Raw genomic sequence first — 21,155 nt, forward strand, 5'->3', positions numbered from 1 at the left:
TGTCTGAACAATAAAGTCTGTACTGGAGGTGTGTATCTCTCCCTCTCTCTCTATCTCTATCTCTCACACACACACACACTATAGGACTCCTGAAAAAAGGGCCAGAATTTACTATAATTACTTTCTTTTATATGTGTTGTTGGTCTATTTTTTATTTCTGGACATATATGCTGAAAGATGAGATCCCCTACTCTAATCATATGAGAAACAACTGGAGGAAGCACTGATAGCTAGAAGAGAAAGCATATGCTTTGGTGGATGGGGAAAGGTAAAATGAAGCATTTTTAGGCCAGATGGAATATCTACCTATCATCTTAATGATCTCAAGAAAGTGATTTCTCTAGGTTATACACAAGCCTAGTATTTTTAAGACTCTTGTTCCTAAGGATAAAATCATGCAATATAAATGAAAACACAATGCATGAATTAAATGCTTCTGGCTATATGAATAACTGAGGACTTTTTAATATATGTGTGTCTTTATTATTGCTCTTCCAAAAGAGGATTTCTGATAGAGCCTTCCTAAAAGCTACTTTAGGCTTAATGGCTATAGCATTTGTGAAACTGTTCACGGGGTCAAACTGATTCAATTATTTTCATTTGAATGAAAGGAACAAACATTTTTGAGAGTCTACTATTTTGGTTCTTAACCTGGATTGAATATTAGCTTCACCAAGGAGTTTTTTTTTTTAATGCAGATTTCCAGAACATTCAAAGCCCTCCTCCACAAACCTTTGATTTTGATATATCTAGTAAGTATGTGCTAAGGACTGCATTATATACTTCATATATATCATCAGACAGGGTAGTTCAGCAATTAAGCAGCCAGACTGTAGACCAAGATTTCATTCAAATCCTGCTTAATCACAAATTGACTAGATAACTTTCGGCAATTTACTTAACCTCATTGTGCCGTTCTTCTGCTATGAAATGAGGACAGTATTAGTACTTGCTTCATTCGATTGTACCTTCTGTGTAGTTAGCATTCATTATTGTGGATTACATAATAACTGATTTTAAATCCTTATAAAAACCTATGGACGGGCACCCTAATGGCACAGTCACTTAAGCATCCAACTCTTGTTTTTGGCTCAGGTCGTGATCTCACGGTTGTGGGATTGAACCCCATGTCAGATTCCAAGCTGAGCTTGAACTTCTCCTTCTTCCTCTCCCCTCCCCACCCTGCACACTCTGTGTCTCTAATAAATAAATGAATAAATAAATAAATCTTTTTTAAAAAGATTGAAATTATATTATTTTCACTTTACATATAGGGAAACTACGACTTAGAGATAAAAAAATAATAATAATTACTTTCTCAAGGTCATATAGTTGCCACCAAGCTAAAATATGGTATGTTTAGCAATAATTAAAAATATAGAATAAAAAATTACTGGGGATAGTTCTGGTCATGGTGACTTTCAAATGGTCATAACAGCAGCTAGGTGGAGATACGTAGTAGTAAGTTAATTGTGTAACATGGCTTTAGGTCTCAACAGAGTGGTCATGGCACAAGAATATTCATTAGAGATCTTTTATATATAAATTGTGATCAAATCCATGAGCAGGAATGAGCCCAGGCAGGAATAATATATAAAGAATAGCAGAAGGTTCAGGGCATAACCCTTGAGAACTCTAACATTTTATAGGACAAGTAGTCATGTTGAGATTAAAGGAAGACTAAGAAGCCAGAGGCAATAGTAAACCTCAGAAAGTGTTAACACTTAGAGAGAAAGAGTTTCAGAAAGGAAGTGTTGGTTAAAAGTGTTAAATAACCTGACAGTTCGAGGAAAAAAGGTGTCATATGGCTTGGGAAAGGGACCTAAGGCACAACAGTTTCATTAGAATCGGTAAGTGGATATAGCAAGTATGTACACACCTTTAAAAATCTGGTGATTAAGGGAAAGAAAGAAAATTATATACAGGGAAGAACATAAAGGTAGAGGGTTTTCAATGGAAAATAAAGGTAATGGATATGGGCCTTAATGACCTTAATTTTCCCTGGCCACTTATTTTGAATTGAACCACTTCTGAATAAGTATGCCATATGTGCATGTGTGTGTACATCCACATACATGTCTGAGGTATATATATTTTGAGGACTTTGTTCAATGGGCTTATAAAACTTAATCTCTTGGGTCATAAAATTATTCAAGTCAAATGACTCATACAAGTCAAAACGGAGTTGGAAAATACTTAAGATATGACAAATATTACCAAGTAAAAACAAAGGAAATTTATATTTTCATTTTAAAGCTAACTGTGCATCAGAGAAAACTGAAGTTTTCCTTTTTATTTAATTCCCAACAGACTAGGATCAAACAAATTTTGGCAAGAAATTGCTATCGTCTTACAATATCTTCAAGTACCTTTCCTTCATCATGGTGTTTTGGAGATAGTTTTAAAAATTTGATAATTATATATTAATATGCCAAACATTCACATTTCTAAACAGATAGTGAATAATCCTTTTTTTTCAAAATGAATGCATGGAAGTGAAAGAAAAAAAATTAGTGTTTGAAGAATATTTATAAAGTGTTAAAGATCATATACCACACTTCAAAGACACATGAAGATCCCAGATTCCTTATTCTTAAAGGTAGTATCAAAGTATCACATGAAAACAATTCCTTTTACATATAATCTTTTTAATTTTAGAAACATATCTCGGGGTGCCTGGGTGGCTCAGTCGTTAAGTGTCTGTGTTCAACCTGAGACATGATCCCAGTATCCTGAGATCGAGCCCTATATTGCTGAGCAGGGAGCCTGCTTCTCCTTCTCCAGCCTCTCCCCTCCATGTTTATGTTCCTCCTCTCGCTATCTCTCTCTGTCATAAATAAATAAAATCTTTAAAAAAAATTTTCTATAAGACATACCTCTGTGGAAACAGAACTCAATATGGAGATTGATTCTATTTTACGACATATTAGAATCATTGTATTTCCTTTGAGTTCTGTGAATCATTTTAATTGAAAAGAGGTGATGTTGGATTTGATATTTGGACTATTTCTTTAAGGGAAAGTTTTAACTGTGAGGCAAACATACTGTTTCACTCACCATCTTACAAAGCTTTATTATCACAATATTAATAGACCCCAATTACTTAAGTGTTTCTTGAATAAATTTAAAAAGCACTCACAATCTCTTTATAGATGAACAACTATGAATTATCTCCAGTGAAAAAGGTACTGCCTAAAGGAGGAGTAATGAAATGATATGGGTATCAATCCTATTATTATATGCCAAGAATCAGCACAGTGGGAAGCCTCTGAAACAGTTTCACAGAGTAGAAGCTGATTTTCTCCCCAAATGAGATCACACTGAAGAAGTTGCAAATAAATTAAAGGAAACTACCAAAATCGATGTATCTATATCTTACAGAATGTGTGTGTAAAATAAAACATTTTATGTAGGAATATTTGAATGACTGGATCAAAGAAAGATTTGTCAATAGCCTCCTACTCAAGGATAAAGACTGTAACCAAATGCTTGGTAAAGACACAAATACAAAGCTGAATGCAATTACAGATATAAAACTGAACTTCTGGCATCTTTCTGTTGAGTTGTATATCCTCTGAGGGCAGAAACTAACTCATTCTTGCAACTCTGAAGTGCTCAGAAAGTTCCTTGCTAATATTCCATGCTTAATAAATGTTTGTTATTTGGAAAAATGTATGCATTTTAAGCATACAAACTTGAACAGTGTCTATCTTGACCTCACTAAACACTAGTCATGTGAGTATTAGCAAGTTCCTTCAGCATTCTGAGGTCAATTTATTTCATTTCCAAATAACAATATATACATTGAAAGTCTGTCATAAGCAGCAAATAATATAACAATTGTGATATGCCTTAGCATCTCTTGGCAGAATATTTAAGATTCATTATGCTGAATAAACTTTAGTTCTACTTTTTCCCCCTTTATGATTCCTTTTTATACTCAATTATTAATTTCCTCTGAAAACTCAGAAACTTTCATTAATAGTTCTCTTCTGATTCTGGCCCAAGACAGTTCTCTGTTACTAATTCTTGGTTTCTGACTCCTGGCCCTGACTAATCTGGTTGTCTCACATACTTCCTGTACACACATGATCCACTGCCCCAAGCCCCCACCATCAGGTGGCTCATTTCCTGAACCACTCACTCCTGGAGTTCTTACACCACTCTATTATCACTTGCCCCACACTCCTCTACAGTATTGACCTAACCCTCTGGGTACTGACATTAACTCCAGGTCCTGGCTTTAACTTCCATTTTTCACACTGCTTAGTGCCTTATCTAACATCATAGTCCTCTCTGGAAATGTGTTTCTTCACCATCAACTCCATTCCACACCCATAACTTTCCTCAAAGTGTTGTTCAAATAACTCCTTTTCCAGAAAGGGTATTCTGATCTTAGAAACAAGGAGAAATTTAATCCTAAATTGTCATCTGGACGGTGCTCCATTCTCAAGTTTTAATCTGATAGGCTGCATTGCTTTGGGAAGACAGCATGACCCAATGAGGACCTATAAGGTCTTTGAACACTGGAAGATTTAAGACTGGATCCAGGATTAGCAAACCTGTATAACCTTGAGCTAGGTACTTCATCTCTTAGTGCCTTGGTTTCCCTATAACTAAAATGGGATTAACACTTACCTCACAGGGTGTCTCTGAAGATTAGATGCATGTAAAGCATTTCACAAATTTCCTGGGATATAACTAGTCTTTATTCAATGGCTATTGTTGTTATGGGTTAGCACATGTGTGTGTGTTTTATTACTTCTTATATTACCTTGTAACTGTCTGTGATGTTTAATGAATGTCCAACTTGTAAAAATTTCTCAAAAAATAAGACTTTCTGTCTTTTTTTGTAAACTCAATTCCTGACTTTCCTGATTAAATATCTAATATGTTGTCATGCTGTGTTAAAGCTGAGTAACTCAATGATGGATAAGTGAGTGATCCAGTTCACATCTATAAATGAAATTATAATCATGTCTAAGTATTACCACTTAGGGCTCAGAAACGTGCAACTACTAAAAACTAAGTACTGAATCTTGAGACAGTATGAAACTAGCCTTTGGGATTAAGATTTATTTGTAGCTGAATTTTACTTCATTTTGATATTATCTGTATTTACTTCATTAATATTTTGTTGACATTTTAGAGCACTTTATAACAATTTTTAATAATTAATTTTTAAAATATTTATGTTAGGTAAAAAATCTAAAACATGTATACATAATATATATACATACATATATATTTGCAATAATATTAAAAATAATATTTTGAATTTGTTTATTTTCTCATTGACTCTAGCTTCATCCAAATACTTGTTAAAAATGCTAAAGGACAGGGTGCCTGGGTGGCTCAGTGGTTAAGCCGCTGCCTTCGGCTCAGGTCATGATCTCAGGGTCCTGGGATCGAGTCCCGCATCGGGCTCTCTGCTCTGCAGGGAGCCTGCTTCCTCCTCTCTCTCTCTCTGCCTGCCTCTCTGCCTACTTGTGATTTCTCTCTGTCAAATAAATAAATAAAATCTTTAAAAAAAAAAAAAAATGCTAAAGGACACTGACATATATACACATTATCACTGGGCAATAAGTAGAAAAATGAAAGGAGCAGTAATTTCCCTCATATATTCTACTAATTTTATCTGTTGTACAGAGAAATCCAGAAAAATGAAACTTAGCATTCAGGTGCCAATGTTTTACTACGAAAAGTTGTAAATTTCTTGACACAGAGGATAGAGATAGTGGGTTTTCTACATTGTGTATACATTATGTGTATCTTAGCTCCGTTGTTGTTCTTGGGTTAGTTCTTAGTAAGTGACCATATGCCTTTTACTTATTTTTATTAGATCAATATCTCTTATTTCGCACTCTGAATTCCTAAAGTCATACATTGGAACATATGTGACAGGTAATAATCACACTGCATTTTTATTGTAGTAAAAAAGAAAAAAGGGAGAAGGAAATGCTAAAATGATTGATACATCTTGTAACTACTTATTATGTGAATCAAAATCATAAAATAATGCATGTTAAATACTAAACAGTAAAGAACAAGCAACCATAAGCATAGTTTTCACTAAACCTTAGATTTTAGAATTTTAGGTCATCTAATTAGGCTCATTTGGTGGGGAATAGTCTGTCCTTGCAATTGAATATCTTAAATTGTCCTTCGCCCCAAAGACATGACCTGTTCAAATGAGAAAGCTAGTAATTCCTAAGCATCCACACATTTCAACCATAGACTCAAACCTCTCTATCCAAACACTGCCCTTCTTTATGCCCCTTCTATTACAAATCTCTCACATAATCCATCCCTGTCTTCACTCCTCTTAAATGTTCCAGTAGCTTCTAAGTTAAAAGCCCCACCTACAGATATTTTCATCTTGTCACTTGTCTTATTAAAGGGAAGCTATCTGTTAATCTTTGTCTCCTGAGGAGTCTTAGATAGCAGGTCTGGTCACTTGACTACATTTATGTATTTGATGGAATACCCAAGTGTCCCAGGAGACAATTGTATCTTAGGAAAAGTAATACTAATTATTGTAATTTATCCAAATGTCTTAGAATCTATACCTAATCACTATGCAAGACAATAACATTTATGCATATCTTTAAGCATGTCAGATTAATTTTATTAGACATTTAGTTTACTGTTAATATTGAATGCAGATCATGCTCATTTTATCTTTATGGTTTGTACCCAACTAGCTTAGCACAAAATTTGAAACAATTAAAAGTGAACAATGATCAGGAGATCAGAGCTCTGCTCTGAGCTCTACTAGTAGATAATTGTTGACCTTGGCCACAGCACTCAATTTATTTGAGTATCAGCTTCCACAGTCACGAAAAATAAATAAGATCTTGCCCACATAATTCACAATACTGTTATAAGTTAAAGAACACAGATATCATAGCTTTATGCAAATTTTTCTACAAGTAAAAGTACCCTGTAGCATAAAAAAAGTAAGACTCAGAATTAACTAATTCAATCAACAAATTTAGCTAGAACTCATCTTTTCAATGTTTTGAACCATTAAAATAATGCTTAATTGTTGCATTGTGCACAAAGCACTTTTATTGCTAGATCTAATTCCCTTATTGAATTATAATACACTGGATGTTGTCTGCAGATACTAATCGTATATATGGAGTTGAGTCACCATTAAATTACCCATGTGAAATGTTTCAACATTGCCAAAGGCTGACTAGATAATTTCCCATGGTTCCATAGCAGGACAATAACAAACTGTTAATCTTTTTGAAATATGTTAGAACCACCAAAGAAAACCATTTCAAGTTAGTTCCTCATGAAACTGATAGGACAAAAAATACTGACATCATTCCATAATACAGCCTCACACAATGGATAACTGCCATCAGAGAAACAGCATTCAGTCCTGGTATCAATTAATGCTGACATGCTACAAAAATAAAAAATTAATAAAATCTACCAGGAAAGTTTTGGATTTCATACCTGCTAAATTATTTGACTTGGAAGTTTGATACTAATGAGCAAATTCTTGTGAATCATTCTTCTTAAAAATATATTTTACTGATTGATAAAATAAAGCATCGCCTAAAAGATGCAATTTTCTCCATGTGCTGTTAAATAAAATATAAAAACTTAAAGATATTTATTAAGGAAATATGCCAGTGTCTATACTTGGCATACAAATGTATATTGATGGTTGGCATATACCTCTGTGAATCCATGCTCCGAGACAGGAAAAAAAAAATTGTTCCTACAGAAACAGTCCTCTGAAGTTTTTCCACCATTTAACCTCTCTGAGCCTCCATTTTCTAATATGTAAAATGAAAGTATCTATTTACTGTGTTACGATCCTAAATTTAATCAAGTAATGTATATAAAGCATCTAGCATCCTCTCTGGCACATACTGTAGTGTTTGTTAGTTTCCTTCCTATTCTGCATTTATCTCTGGGTTCCCCATAAGCAGGCAATTAGTGGTGTAAAGTCTTTCAAAATTCCAAAAACATTTATTCATTCCTCCAGAAATGTCCATTAGTTCTCCAAGGATGAAACCACTATACCAATACTTGTCTAGATTCAACAGTAAGTGAAACATTATAATTTTTATAAGAACTTAGAAGACATAGAAGTTGATAAAAAATATTTTTAGCTACCACGTGAGATTGGGTATAAACTATGCACACAGATTGGTCATGATTTACAAGCATTCTGTGTTTCATAAATTTCATGGCAATATCAATGATTTATATTTGAGAACACATTTTCTAAAAGAAATATTATGTATGGCAGTTAAGGCCACACACCAATTTGCATGGCCCTAATTATTTCATCCATTTTTTCAACAAATATTTAATAAGTACCTACTATGTGTAAGGCAACAGGTAGCCTCTGCAATACAAATGTGAAAAAAATGAAATAAGAAAAAGTGTGCCATCATGTAAATTAACCTACAGAGCCACTAATTAATATATAAATACATACTGTAACAAATCCAATTGAGAAAATACAACAGTATACTAAGAGTGAAGATAGTTGAGGCTTTTTATAATTTTGCATTTAGAGCTTTAGGAAAACTTCTTTGGGGAAATAACATTGGGAGTCATGAAACAAAAGATGAGTTCCCAATTGAAGAGTTAGGTGGTGTGAGATACTTTTGCTGGCCCCCTCCACCCTTCTCCTCTCCATTCTGGGCAGAAGGCTGAGCCATTGGACTGCATTAGTGGGCTCCCTTAACCACTGGCTTCTGGTTTGGTTTGGGCATTGGGAGAAAGGATATTATAAAATGGGAGAGAATGAGTTTAGGTATTTATTTTCTTACTTTTTTCCTCTGTTGTATTACAGTGGGTGACTGTGTCCCCCTGCCAAAGACTACAGCTCTTGCCAGTTATCCTTCTCTATATAGTCCTTTCTAGTTCTAGTAACCATTCCCTTCCTTTACCTTTTCAGGCTTAGCAGTACTAATAGCCTTCCACTTTTAGTAGCCTCCAGGTGCTTACTTAATATGGTGGCATGGGAGGAAATACAAAAGGAGATTAGACATTGGGAGAACAAATGGCTGTGTTGGTTGATTGCTGTGACATCAATAATGATTATAATGATTATGAGATCAGCTGGATGCTTCAGATGACCCCATAGAGATTACCCCAGGAAAAAAAAAAAATTGACGGTCATGAATTTCTAATTCAGAATCAGGACTGAAAATCATAAAGCCCTAATGATAGCTCTGAAGGATCTTTCATCTTCCGTAGTCTCAGGGGAGAATAGATATAAACTAAACCCAAAGCCCGGTTATAAAGGTTGTGGAATGGCAGTACAGATTGAGTGCTTAAATGTCCTGTGCTAAAATCAGGGTCCTAGTGGGAAGGAGTAGAAATTTTGAGTGTAATCTATTATGGTAGAAAATGACAAATGAAAACCCATGGAACTCCCCGCCTTCCTCCACATCAGTCAAGAAAAGTAAACCAAAAGCAATTCTGCATTCTCAGAGTCATTAGAGGTTAGTAAAACCATCAAAGACTTTAAATATTCCTATAATATCCCAATTTCTTACAGCTGTATGTGTAGTTCACAAACCAAATGGGTCGTAGAAAATGAAAGTAGATTATCACAGACTTAATCAGGTGGAGATACCAATCACAGGTGCATTTCTAGATGTGATATCTTAAATGGAGCAAATCAACCCAGCCCCTGGCAGCTAGCATGCAGCAATTGACCTGATTGACCTGGCTTTTTTTTTTTTTTCTTATACCCTTCAGCAAAGATAATCAGACATAGTTTGCCTTCACAGGTACAACAATATACTTTTATGGTCTTGCCTCAGGGTTATGTCAACTCCTGTGCTGTCATAATATAGTCTTGAGCCCCTGATCTGATATCCCATAGAACATGACACTGGTTCATTACATTTATGACATTATGCTAACTGGATCTAATGAACAGGAAGCAGCAAGCACTTCAGATGCCTTAGTAAGACATATGCATGCCAGAGACTAGGAAATAAGGCCTACAACACTTCAGGAATATACCATATTCTAGGAGTCCAATCATCTGGGGGCTGTCAGCATATCCTCTCCCTAATTAAAAAAAAAAAAAAAACGTTGTAAATTTTATTGACCACCATGAAGAAGTATAACTTGCTGATTTTCTTTGTGTTTGGGAGGGAACATAAACCATGTTCTTTGGGAGGGGACATGATTTATGTTCCCTCCCAAAGGCTTGGTAACCTTAGACTTCCCAGGTTTTTCTGTGCAAAGTGACCCTTTTTATTGGCATTGTAATCTTCTGGGCCCAAAGGCTTTGAAAGTGTCTGAGGCAAACAGCGATACCATATGAAACTTTGACCAATCCCAACAGATGGATTATAACTAAGACCACTAAGAGTTGGGAAGGAAGCAATGACCTTAGCTAGCTATAGTTGTTTTGAAAAAGAGTTCTTGACTAGCTTATTGGCCTTGATGTTCCTGAACTTTTATCTATGAAACCCAAGTGATTTGTAATCTAATAAATCAGAAGTTATCTGATTCACTAAACTATCAATTAGATGTACACTATAATATTACATTGTAAAAAAGAAATGATATACTCAGCTTGGTGCCCAAACAGATTTGTAAGGCACAAGTTAACTTCATTGGCTGGTGGTTCAGAGTTCCAAGAATTTGCTGATACAGTTTCACTGACTATGTTATAACCCACACATGGAATCAGATAGGACTTTCTTATGATCAATCAGTGGGTGAAGAAAAATCAAGACCATGGTTTACAGATAGAACTGCTTAGTATGGTCATTTAAGCTAGAGTTGATCATCACTTTAGTATAGTCCAACTCAGGGGTAACCCCTGAAAGAATGTGTGTAAGGCAACAGGTAGCCTCTGCAATACAAATGTGAAAAAATGAAATAAGAAAAAGTGTGCCATTGTGTAAATTAACCTACAGAGCCACTAATTCATATATAAATAATAAAGTAAGTAGAAAAGGTAAATATTTCCTGTGGGCAGAAATCAAGATAGTACATCTGACTATCTATTTTGCATGGAAGGAAAGCTAGCCTTAAGTGCAGATCTATATTGATTCATGAGCAGTGGCCAATAGATTATCTAAGTGGTTAGGGACATGGAAAGAATAAAGCTATATGAGTGATGGTTTATGAGGGAGGTTTATATAGAACTTCTTAGAAAGAGTACAAAATGTAAATTTTTATTCCACCAGAATAAATCCTCTGTGGAGAATGCTTTCAATAATCAGGTGTCCTTTCAATAAGCTGTCCTTTCCAGTGGCTATCAGTCAGCCTCTTTATCCAGCCATGTCAGTGCTTGCTCAAATGAGCCATATCTACAGTATTTGTGAAGGCCAGGATCCTGACAGCTATTCATGTGTTCAGTAACATGAATTTCTCCTCATAAAGGCTGGTCTTGCTACCACCACACCAAGTGGCCAATCTGCCAAAAGCAGGTTGATATGACACCCATTCCCTAGGAGACTGGTCTACTTCCTGGTGGCAGTTGATTGCAATAAACATTTCTATCATAGAAGAGACAGTGATTGTCCTCACAGACATATTTCAAATACAGAAACTTCCACAGTACTTTTGCTAATACTATCCTTCCAAATACCTTATCACAGCCAGGCATTCAATGCAATATAACCTTACAATGAGTGACACATTTATAGCAAAAGATGTGTGGCAATGGATTTATGCCCACATAATTCACTGGCCTTACCATGTTCCCCCACCCTCCCATCCAGAGCAGGTAGCTAAACAAAACAGTGTGATTGATGGCCTTTTAGCATGGTTATAGAGTTAGCTAGTAAACACCATGAGAGGATAGGGTTCTGGCATAGAACATGAAGTATATTCTTAAAACAGAAGCCAATATTTAGCACTTCTCTCCTATGGCCAGAACTAACAGATCCAGGGATCAAATTATACAGGTGAGGATGGTCCTTCTCAATATTATGCCAATAACCTACCAGAGGAGGTTTTTCTTCCCTTCAAATTTGCTTTGGGGAATGTTAGTGTCCAACAGAGGAATGCTGGTATCCAATAATGAAACTGTATCCACTAGGATACAAAGTCATAGTCATCTTAAATTAAAAGCTGAGATTGCCTTCTGAAATTTTTGGATCCTTGCACCATGTAACAGACAAAAAAGACATCACTGAATAGTCTGATGACAGATCATGATTACAAGTGGAAATTGGGTTGCTGCTATCCAATTGGTACAAACTTACTGGAGGCAGAAAATTCACTATGGCATTTTAGTATTCTGTGAGCTCAGTAATTCTGAACTACAGAAAACTATGATAATCCAATAAAAATGGGATCATTAAGGACTCAAATCCTACAGGAATAAAGGTTTGGGTCACCCCACCAAATAAAAAACACTATCCACCAACATGGATAATAATGGGAACAAAAAATGCATTGTGGAAGGCAGCAACCCAACTTAAGCTCCATGATTATCTACAGAAGTAGAGTCGATAGCAACTATGTTTTGTGTTGTGACATATGTTGTATTTTATGTTTTTAACTCTTATCTGGAACATATTAAAACTCCTACAAATCCAAGAAACAAATAGATAACCCAATAGGAAAATAAGAAGGAGGGCCAAGGAGGCACTTTTCAAAAGCAGCAATCTAAATGACAAATGATATAAAAAGGAGCTCAACTTTGCTGTGATAAATGCAAATTAAAATCATTAAGTGATACCACTGTACTCAAACTAGTATGACTAAAGATTTTTTTTTTAATGACAATACTAAGTTTTGACAAGGAGAGGGCAATGGAAAATTCTGCTAATGGGAGTCTCAGCTGACTTAACCACACTGAATATTCTTCAGCTTTACTAACAAAAGCTGAGCAGACACAAACCCTATATCCTGGCAGGTCATTCCTATGTATAAATCAATACAACTACAGGCTTGTGTGCAATAACACATGTTACCTTTTTTAAAACTTTTTATTTAAATTCTAGTTAGTTTACATGTGCAATATTGGTTTCAGGAGTAGAATTTCGTGGTTTACGTTTTGTTTTTGTTTTTATTTTTTTGAAGTATTCATTCATGCTCCTCTGCATGTTTGTTATGCAGAGACGTCAAAGGGCGCAACAAAAAAAGCACAGGGCAGGGGAAATTAAAGGTTTCACTGGAATTGATTCTGAATAAAAGAAAGAAAGGAAGGAAGGAAGGAGGAAGGAAGAAAAGAAAGAAAGAAAGAAACAGAGGCCCCTTAATTGTTGCTGAAAACAGACTCCTGTGATGTAAATGACTGTGTCCAACAAGTTATGGAACTTCTACAGGAATGGGATATTGTACCTGTGGATGCCACTTATTAAGCAAAAGAACTGTAGATGCTAGAAAAGAAACCTTAAACTGGCAAAAACAGATGCAGAAATATTACCAATATTGAAAATTAATAAAATGGAAATACAGTGGGTGCAAGTTTTAGCAGAAGGCTGGGAAACCCCACTGAATGGCTTTATGAGAGAGAGGGGGTCCTTGTAATGGGGGTCCTTGCAGTGCCTTCATTTTCTTTGTCTTATGGATGGAGGTATCATTAACTGGGCATTGCCTATGGTTCTGACTAGTCAGGAAGGTAAGAGGCTGGATGACTGGTCTGTATTTGTTCTGATGTAGGAGGGCCACTGTATAGCTATTCTTCACAAGCTAAAGTTTGTTGAGCACAGAAAAGAGGGTTGTGGTGCCAGACAGTGGGAACAACATGCAAGAACCACTCTTACATTAAGATGGTTATGGAACAAGGAGATTGGCTGACTGGAGATCTTTAAGCCTTGAACTGAATTTATTGGAATCATGGTTTTGATGAGCATCGTTTTACTCCTATTGAGCTACAGCTAAAATATGAAAATATGAATGCTGAGGCTGTCATTGCATTTCAATTATGCAACCCAGTGCGTGCTAGGTTGGGTGCAACCTATGTTCTAGACAGGCTCTATTAATGCAGGATACCTATAAGCAACTTCTGGAGGGTGGTTATAGGCATCCTGTCCTTCTTCTTCCCCCTCTTGGTACCTAGACAAAGAACAGTGGTGTTACTTTGATGGGGTGTATGAGCGGGATTCTTCAGCACTAGAAGAAGGAGTTCTATATCCTAACACAATAGTAGTGGCCAACTTCCCACCTCCCACTATGTATGTAGGACCAACTGGAGTCCAGTGGTATTAGAGACCATGGATGATTGCAGGAGACAATGTTAACATTGCTGGACAAGAGCCTACTGGCATGCCTTATTCAGAAACAGGGACAGATCTTTATGAGCCAACTTATGGCGCCAACGTGCTGACAGTGGCCTCTGACCTAATCTTCTTGAAAATAGTACCCTTCTGAGTTGCAGGTTATAAGAAAAAGAAGTGTACAGACTACTATGACCCTGAACACCAATAAGACTTTGAATTTATTTCAGGAACTTGAATGTGCAAACTTGCCGAAGAAGGCCAAAAACCTCCTGAAGGTTTCATGCCTCCCAAGACCTGGACTGTGATGAAGTAATACTACAAATCCTTAGAGAAAACTTAAGCTGTTAGCCCAGTCAAATCACCTTTGACACTTCACTGAATAACAAGAGGGGATTACAAGTATCTTCAACACTGCTTATAGGTAACATTTCTATAACAAAATTTTAAAATCCTATCTTTTTATATTATGCTTCTATCTTGTGATTTTTTTCAAGCTGTTATATTAGTTATAACCAATTATAAATATATTGAATCTCACTTTTCATCCCCTGAAAACAGAAAGAAAAGTCCACTAAACAGTAAATTTGGCTAGAACTTTGTCCATTGAATTTTATAAGACACCTCTAACAATTAGATTATTTTTCTACATTAAAAATAAAATGGTTTTTTTTCTTCCTTCTTTCTAATCAACTATTGATCTTCAGCTGTTATAATCTAAAGTATTCATATGATCTGAGGTAAGCCCCAAATGAAATTTTTTAGTCAATAAAATTAAACTTTTTGGCTTCTTAAACTTTTGGCTTCTTAAAAAAGAAAAGACAGAAGGGAGGGAAGGAAGAAGGAAGAAAAGAAAGATCAATATCCCCTATGAATATAGATGCAAATCCTCCACAAAATACTAGCAAACTAAATACAGCAATAAATGAGAAGAATTATATACCATTACCAAGTAGAATGTATCCTAAGAATGAAAAGCATCAATTAATGTAATCCATCACATTAATATCATAAAGACTGAGAGTTGAGGTCCCATTATGTTGAAAAGGTTTTCCTTTTCCTATTTGATTCCATCTCCACAAATCTTTCCAATAATTCCCATTCTCTAATTTGTATCTTTCTGTTCCTTGAAACCAAAGAATCTTTGAATAAGAATCAAGATATTTGTCCCTCTTTAGTCACTCAAACTCAAAATATCCCTGTGATAGAAATGTTTCAGTAACAAGTGACAAAAAATGAAATAAAATACAAAGCTCTAAATGCAAAGTAACTTAAACAATAAAGGGAATATTGACTTATGTAATAGCAAAGTCCTAATGAGGCTTGGACCTCAGATGAGATCTCCAAGGACCTTCTTATATTCTCTCTATTCTGCTCCTCTGTTTGCTATTTCCCCCATCCTGCCCCAGTGGCCCTCTGAGCTCCAGGTTCTTATGGGAATTTCAGCAAAATGTTTGCAGCAATTCCAGATGTCGTATCCTCATAGGAAAACACTCAGGTGGGACACCTGGGTGGCTCAGTTGGTTGGACGACTGCCTTCGGCTCAGGTCATGATCCCGGACTCCCGGGATCAAGTCCCGCATCGGGCTCCCAACTCCACAGGGAGTCTGCTTCTCTCTCTGACCTCCTCGCTCATGTTCTCTCTCACTGTCTCTCTCTCAAATAAACAAATAAATAAAAATCTTTTAAAAAAGGAAAACACTCAGAAAAGTAAGAGTTTCTTACGGTAGCTGCTGTCCATGTCCTGGCAATCAGTTCCTTTCACTGATAATTGGAACTCATGTCCTTCCCTGATCCAGTCACTGGATCACTGATTTTAGATAGGAAAGATCCACAACAAAGCAGGGCTTGCATTCATTCTCCCCAAATTGCAAGGCTGAGAAAATGGAGGGAGCAAATTTCTTCCTTAAGTATAAAAATATTCTTGGTTGCATTAAACAAACAAAAAACCCAAATGGGAGAGAGAGAAAATAGAAGCCAGAAAGACAATAAAAAATACTCTTCAAAATGGTATCAAAATCTATGCAGACCAGAAATTTCAAAAATTATTTCCAATTACTTTTCACCTTTGAATCAATAAAAAAGTTATTATCAGAATAAAGTCTTCCAGGCTAAAACAAAAAAGAAAGAAAGAAAAATAGTATTTTATATTTTCCTATATTGCATGATGGAGCAAAGTCTTGAAATTGTGGTGATGAATGTTACCATGCAAAGTCAGTGCACTGAATATATCGTCTATTCCCATCTTTCATTCAAATTCCTTGCATATATAGTAAGGGTCACTCAGAAGCACCTACGTTAATCAAAAAAGAAAAACTGGTGTTGCATGCTGCAAACAGCCTCTATTCCTGGATGAATAAATAAAACTTAAAGTTGCTTGCCTTCCTTTATATAGCCAATATCCTGCAGGTATTTTAAGGAAATAGTGTTCCTAAAACAGCTACAGAAAAATATTAATGAAAATATGGTGATGTATCTTATTAGTCTATGAAAAGATAGTTTTTGCATTTTCAAATTAGTAGAATATTTAAAGCTACCTCCAAACAAGTACATTAATGAAATTGCTTTGTTACTTCAAAGGGAAAAGGAATACAATTATGAATTACACCCTTATCTTCATTTTCTCTCTTCAAATACACAAAGTATTTATACTTGCCTCCAGTATGCAATCAAATGAGCAGAAAATCCCATGTTTGTAAAACCACAGACTATATAAAAATAGGTTTGACTTTTCAATCATATTATAGTCAAGTTTGTCATTAACAATTACATTAAAATATACAATCATGGCATTTTTGTTGACTAAAGTATGATATGAAAAACATTATATGCTAGTCTTCAATCTTGTATTTATAAGTGAGGTCCTAAATCAAGAGGATTAAGAGTAATATACATTGCTATAAATATTCTATAATATTTTCTTTCAAATCTAGAATTGATGTAAGTATATTTTAATTCATCATTTATATGAGTTTTTCAACGAGTTTTATTTTTAAAAATAGGCTCATTTAAAACACAAATTTTATTACTCTTTTAAAAGGTAAAACTAAATGCTACAATCCTCCTTCCCCTATGAGTTGAATGCACATTTCAAACTCATTTTCCCCATGCTTTAGAGGAAAAAAATATAATAACCTGAGGTTTGAAGAATTCTGCCTATTTAAATTCAGTTTTAAAATTACTTGGCTTGAGCTATGAAATGTTATTGATTCTTTGAACAATAGTATTTTACTCAAGGGAAGAATAAATGTGATCCACCAAGGCTCTGCATACAGAACATAGAAAAACCAGTTCAGGAAAAAACTGATAACAAAATTATTACGTTAATAAAAATTATTAGACAATCCTAATTTTTGAGTTCATATTACCAAGTAAACAAACAATTGACTAAAATTTACACCTTTCCTTACTCTGAAGTTGTAAATCTAGTCTCATAATTTCCTCTAAAACATTTTAAGTTATTGCTATCACAATTAGATCTTTAATCCACACAGAATTACTTATGGTGTTTGGTTAGAGACAGAGCTTCTCAATTTTTTTTCTCCATATTGATAACCAAAGGTCTGAACACTAATCAATAGCCCATCCTTCACTGGTAGGCAGTGCTGCCTCTGCCATATATCAGGCTTCCATCTGTGCATTGATCTATTTCAATTCTTTGTTCAGTTCCATTGGACTATTCATCTTTCCTAGAACAATGCACAGTGCTTTTGTTGTTCATAGCTTTATATTATCTATAGTTTATAATAAGTATTTGTATATGGTAAAGAGATGTCATTATATTATATTTGTTCAAAATTATCTTGGCTATTTAAGCTCTTTGCACTTCCATATATTATGTAATTGTCTTGTCAAGTTCTGTAGAGGTAAAACAAAAAAAGAAAGAAAAACCTTTTGAGATTTTGTTTGGAATTTTGTCTTATTTCAAGGGCTCACATAGCCAGGTTTGATGGGGCTGGGAGAGTGAGGCTTAGATGTTAACCATAAATTCATTTTCTTTAATAATTAAGAACTATTGAGGTTTTTACTTTCTTCTGGAATTACTACTGGCTAGTTAATTTCTCTAAAAAATTGAACATTCGTCTTAAGTTTTCAAATTTAATGACTTAAAATTGTTTATAATATCTTCTTTAAAAAATAAAGTATGTTTCTGGGGTTATGACATGACTCTTTTCACTGCCAATATTTTTCTTTAACAGATTCTTTCTCTCGTTTTCTCTCTCTCTCTCTGTATCTTTTTCCTGCTCAATCTTGCCAGGAGGTTTCTATTTTGTTAGACTTTTTAAAAGTGTTTGGCTTTGTGGATCATCTCTTTTATATTGTTTTCTAATTAATTTCTCCTCTTACTGTTTTCACTATTTAAATTTACTTTGAGTTTATTCTGTTGTTCTTTTTATGACTCCTTTAATTTGGAAACTTAGATTATCAGTTTTCAAACTTTGTAAATCACAGGATGTTAAAAAATTATTTTAAGTAATGCTCTACCTACATCCCCTAAATTTTAAAATGTAATGTTTTCATCAATGTTCGGTCCTAAACATTTTCTGGTGTCCACAGCTATTTGTATGTAGACCCAAAGATTATTTGGAAGTGTCTTTTATTACAATTTCCAAATCAACTTTTAAATTAGTGTTTTTAATGATTTCTAAACTAGGTACATTTTAACAGAAAAAAAAAAATCACTTGCTTAACAACAGTTCTTTGACTTTAATAGCTGCTTAATAGTATAAAATGTGGTGAGTTCTAATAAATTTCCATGTATACACTCTCTAATTGTTGGATATAGAGCTGTATATGGCCCATTACATCAGACTTGCTAATTTTGTTGTTTAAATTCTCCATATCTTTACTAGTGTTTTGTCTGCTTGCTTTATCAAGCACTATGAATGAGTTAAAAATTGCCTATTATGCATGCTAATTTATAATTTTACTTTACAATTCTGTCAGTTTTGCTATATATGTATTAAAAATATATTACATATATAAATATATAAAGACTATGATTTGGTGCTTATAAATTTAGATTTTTTTTTTTTAGTCTTCTGTGAGAATTGGATCTTCTATCATTGAATATTATAATATTTAATTAAATTGAATATTTTTCACCCCCCCAAAAATATTTTTACTTTAAAGTCAATTTTGTCCAATAAAGAGAGATTAACTTACAAAGTTATATTTACATATTTACGGAGATATATTACCAAATTATTTTTTAGTGTTTGCCTGAGGTATTTATCCTTTAATTTTACATTTTTATGTGATAACTATTTAAGGTGTGTTTTGTTATTTATGCAAACTTGAGAATATGCGTATTTTGACTTGTTTGTTTACTCTGTTGATGTTTGTTGTGCTTACTAGTACATTTTGAGTTAGTTCTACAACTTTATTTTATATTTATTCTGCTTTTTTTTTTTGCTTCTTTTTCTTTTCTCCTTTCCTGCTTGCATTTGAATTGATCAGGTTTTTTTACATTAATTTTCCCTCTACCAATGGCTAGAAACTTATATATGTACTATGTAGGGTAAAACTAGCTTTTGTAATAAATCCCATGTATTAGTGGCTTTGTACAATATTGAATAGCTTATCCAGAGCTGGAGCAAATAACTGGTGAGAACAGAGATGGTAATTGTTAAGTTGCAGAAGACTGAGTATGGACTAGTTAAAACTCCTAGAAGGCCAGTCTTAAGTCAGCCCCCTACACTTCCATGAGTTCTACTTCCAGTAGCCCCGATAAGAGAAAACCCCTCTCCTATTTTGGAAAGGCAAAAGGGAAAAGTAACCCTTTTGAAATGTACCCAGATCATTCTGTTCTTCATAAAAAAGCCTATAGCAAGCATAAACAGGGATATAATAAAATGATAAAGGGGTCAGTTTTCCGAGAAGACCTACCAATACAATGTGTGTGTGCATTTATACACATATGGGTATACACACACACACACATATATGTGTATGTGTGCATCTACTAATGTGTATGTGTACATACATATACTCACATGGTTATGTGCATGTTCATTTATATGTGTGTGTGTACATAGTGTATCAAATTTGATTTATCAGTCTTAAATGTAACATACTAATGTAAGATGTTAATTATAGGGGAAACTAGAGTGAGAAAGAGTATATATGGGAACTCTTTGTACTATTGCTCAATTTTTCTATAAATCTAAAACTTATAAAATATAAAGTCTATTTTAAAAAATCAATGCTCTTAGCTCTCAGGTCTTACAAATTCTGGCTGAAGGCCAGATTTGGCCTGTAAGCACTAGTCTCTTTAACTTTCATCTAAAAAATCTTCTTTCTGGAATCTATCCCCATCTTCTTGGAGTCTTTTAGAAAAGTCTCTTGTGAGATAGGACAAACTCCATTGGTGGTAAAATCTCATTTTCATTTGTGTGAAAACATCTTGATTTTATTCTTTTTTTGAATAACAGTTTAGCAGGAAATTTTGTTTTAGGTAAACAGCAAGTTCTCCAAACATCTTAAAGGTAGTATACATCTGTCCTTTTTCGTTCTTGAAAATCCGTTCTAGTTTTTTCTCCAATTACTTTTAACAATTCCTGTTTGTCTCCAGTGTTATGCATTTTCTAGAATATGCCTAATTGTGTGTTCAGCAGACTTTTTGGTTATTTCTGTGTGAGATTTGGGGAAGATTCTCAACTCTGCAGTTATATATCTTTTAATAATTCTGGAAAATTCTCAACCATTATCTCTTAGAATGTTTCCTCTATTCCATTTTCTCTGTTCATTTATTTTGGATTTTTTTATATTTATTTGATTTCACTCAATCTCTTTTTAGCTGTCTCTAATTTAACTCATCCACTCAAACTTTGATATCTGGATTTTTTTTCCCTCAAATTTCTATTTAGCTTATTATAAAATTCTGTTGGTCATCTATTTTCCTAATAGTACCATGCTTTTTTAAAAATATTTTTTTAAATATTCTGAGCAGTCAAATTTTGATATTCCTGTTCATAA

The 21,155-nt window shown here is 34.4% G+C and overlaps 1 pseudogene; it reads left to right on the forward strand.

The window, feature by feature from the left end:
• Positions 1–14,520, forward strand: part of LOC131810540 (bifunctional 3'-phosphoadenosine 5'-phosphosulfate synthase 1-like) — a 77,200-nt pseudogene extending 62,680 nt beyond the window's left edge.
• Positions 14,521–21,155: the final 6,635 nt, after the last annotated feature.

The sequence above is a fragment of the Mustela lutreola genome, chromosome 10 (assembly GCF_030435805.1).
Source record: "Mustela lutreola isolate mMusLut2 chromosome 10, mMusLut2.pri, whole genome shotgun sequence".
Lineage (NCBI taxonomy): Eukaryota > Metazoa > Chordata > Mammalia > Carnivora > Mustelidae > Mustela > Mustela lutreola.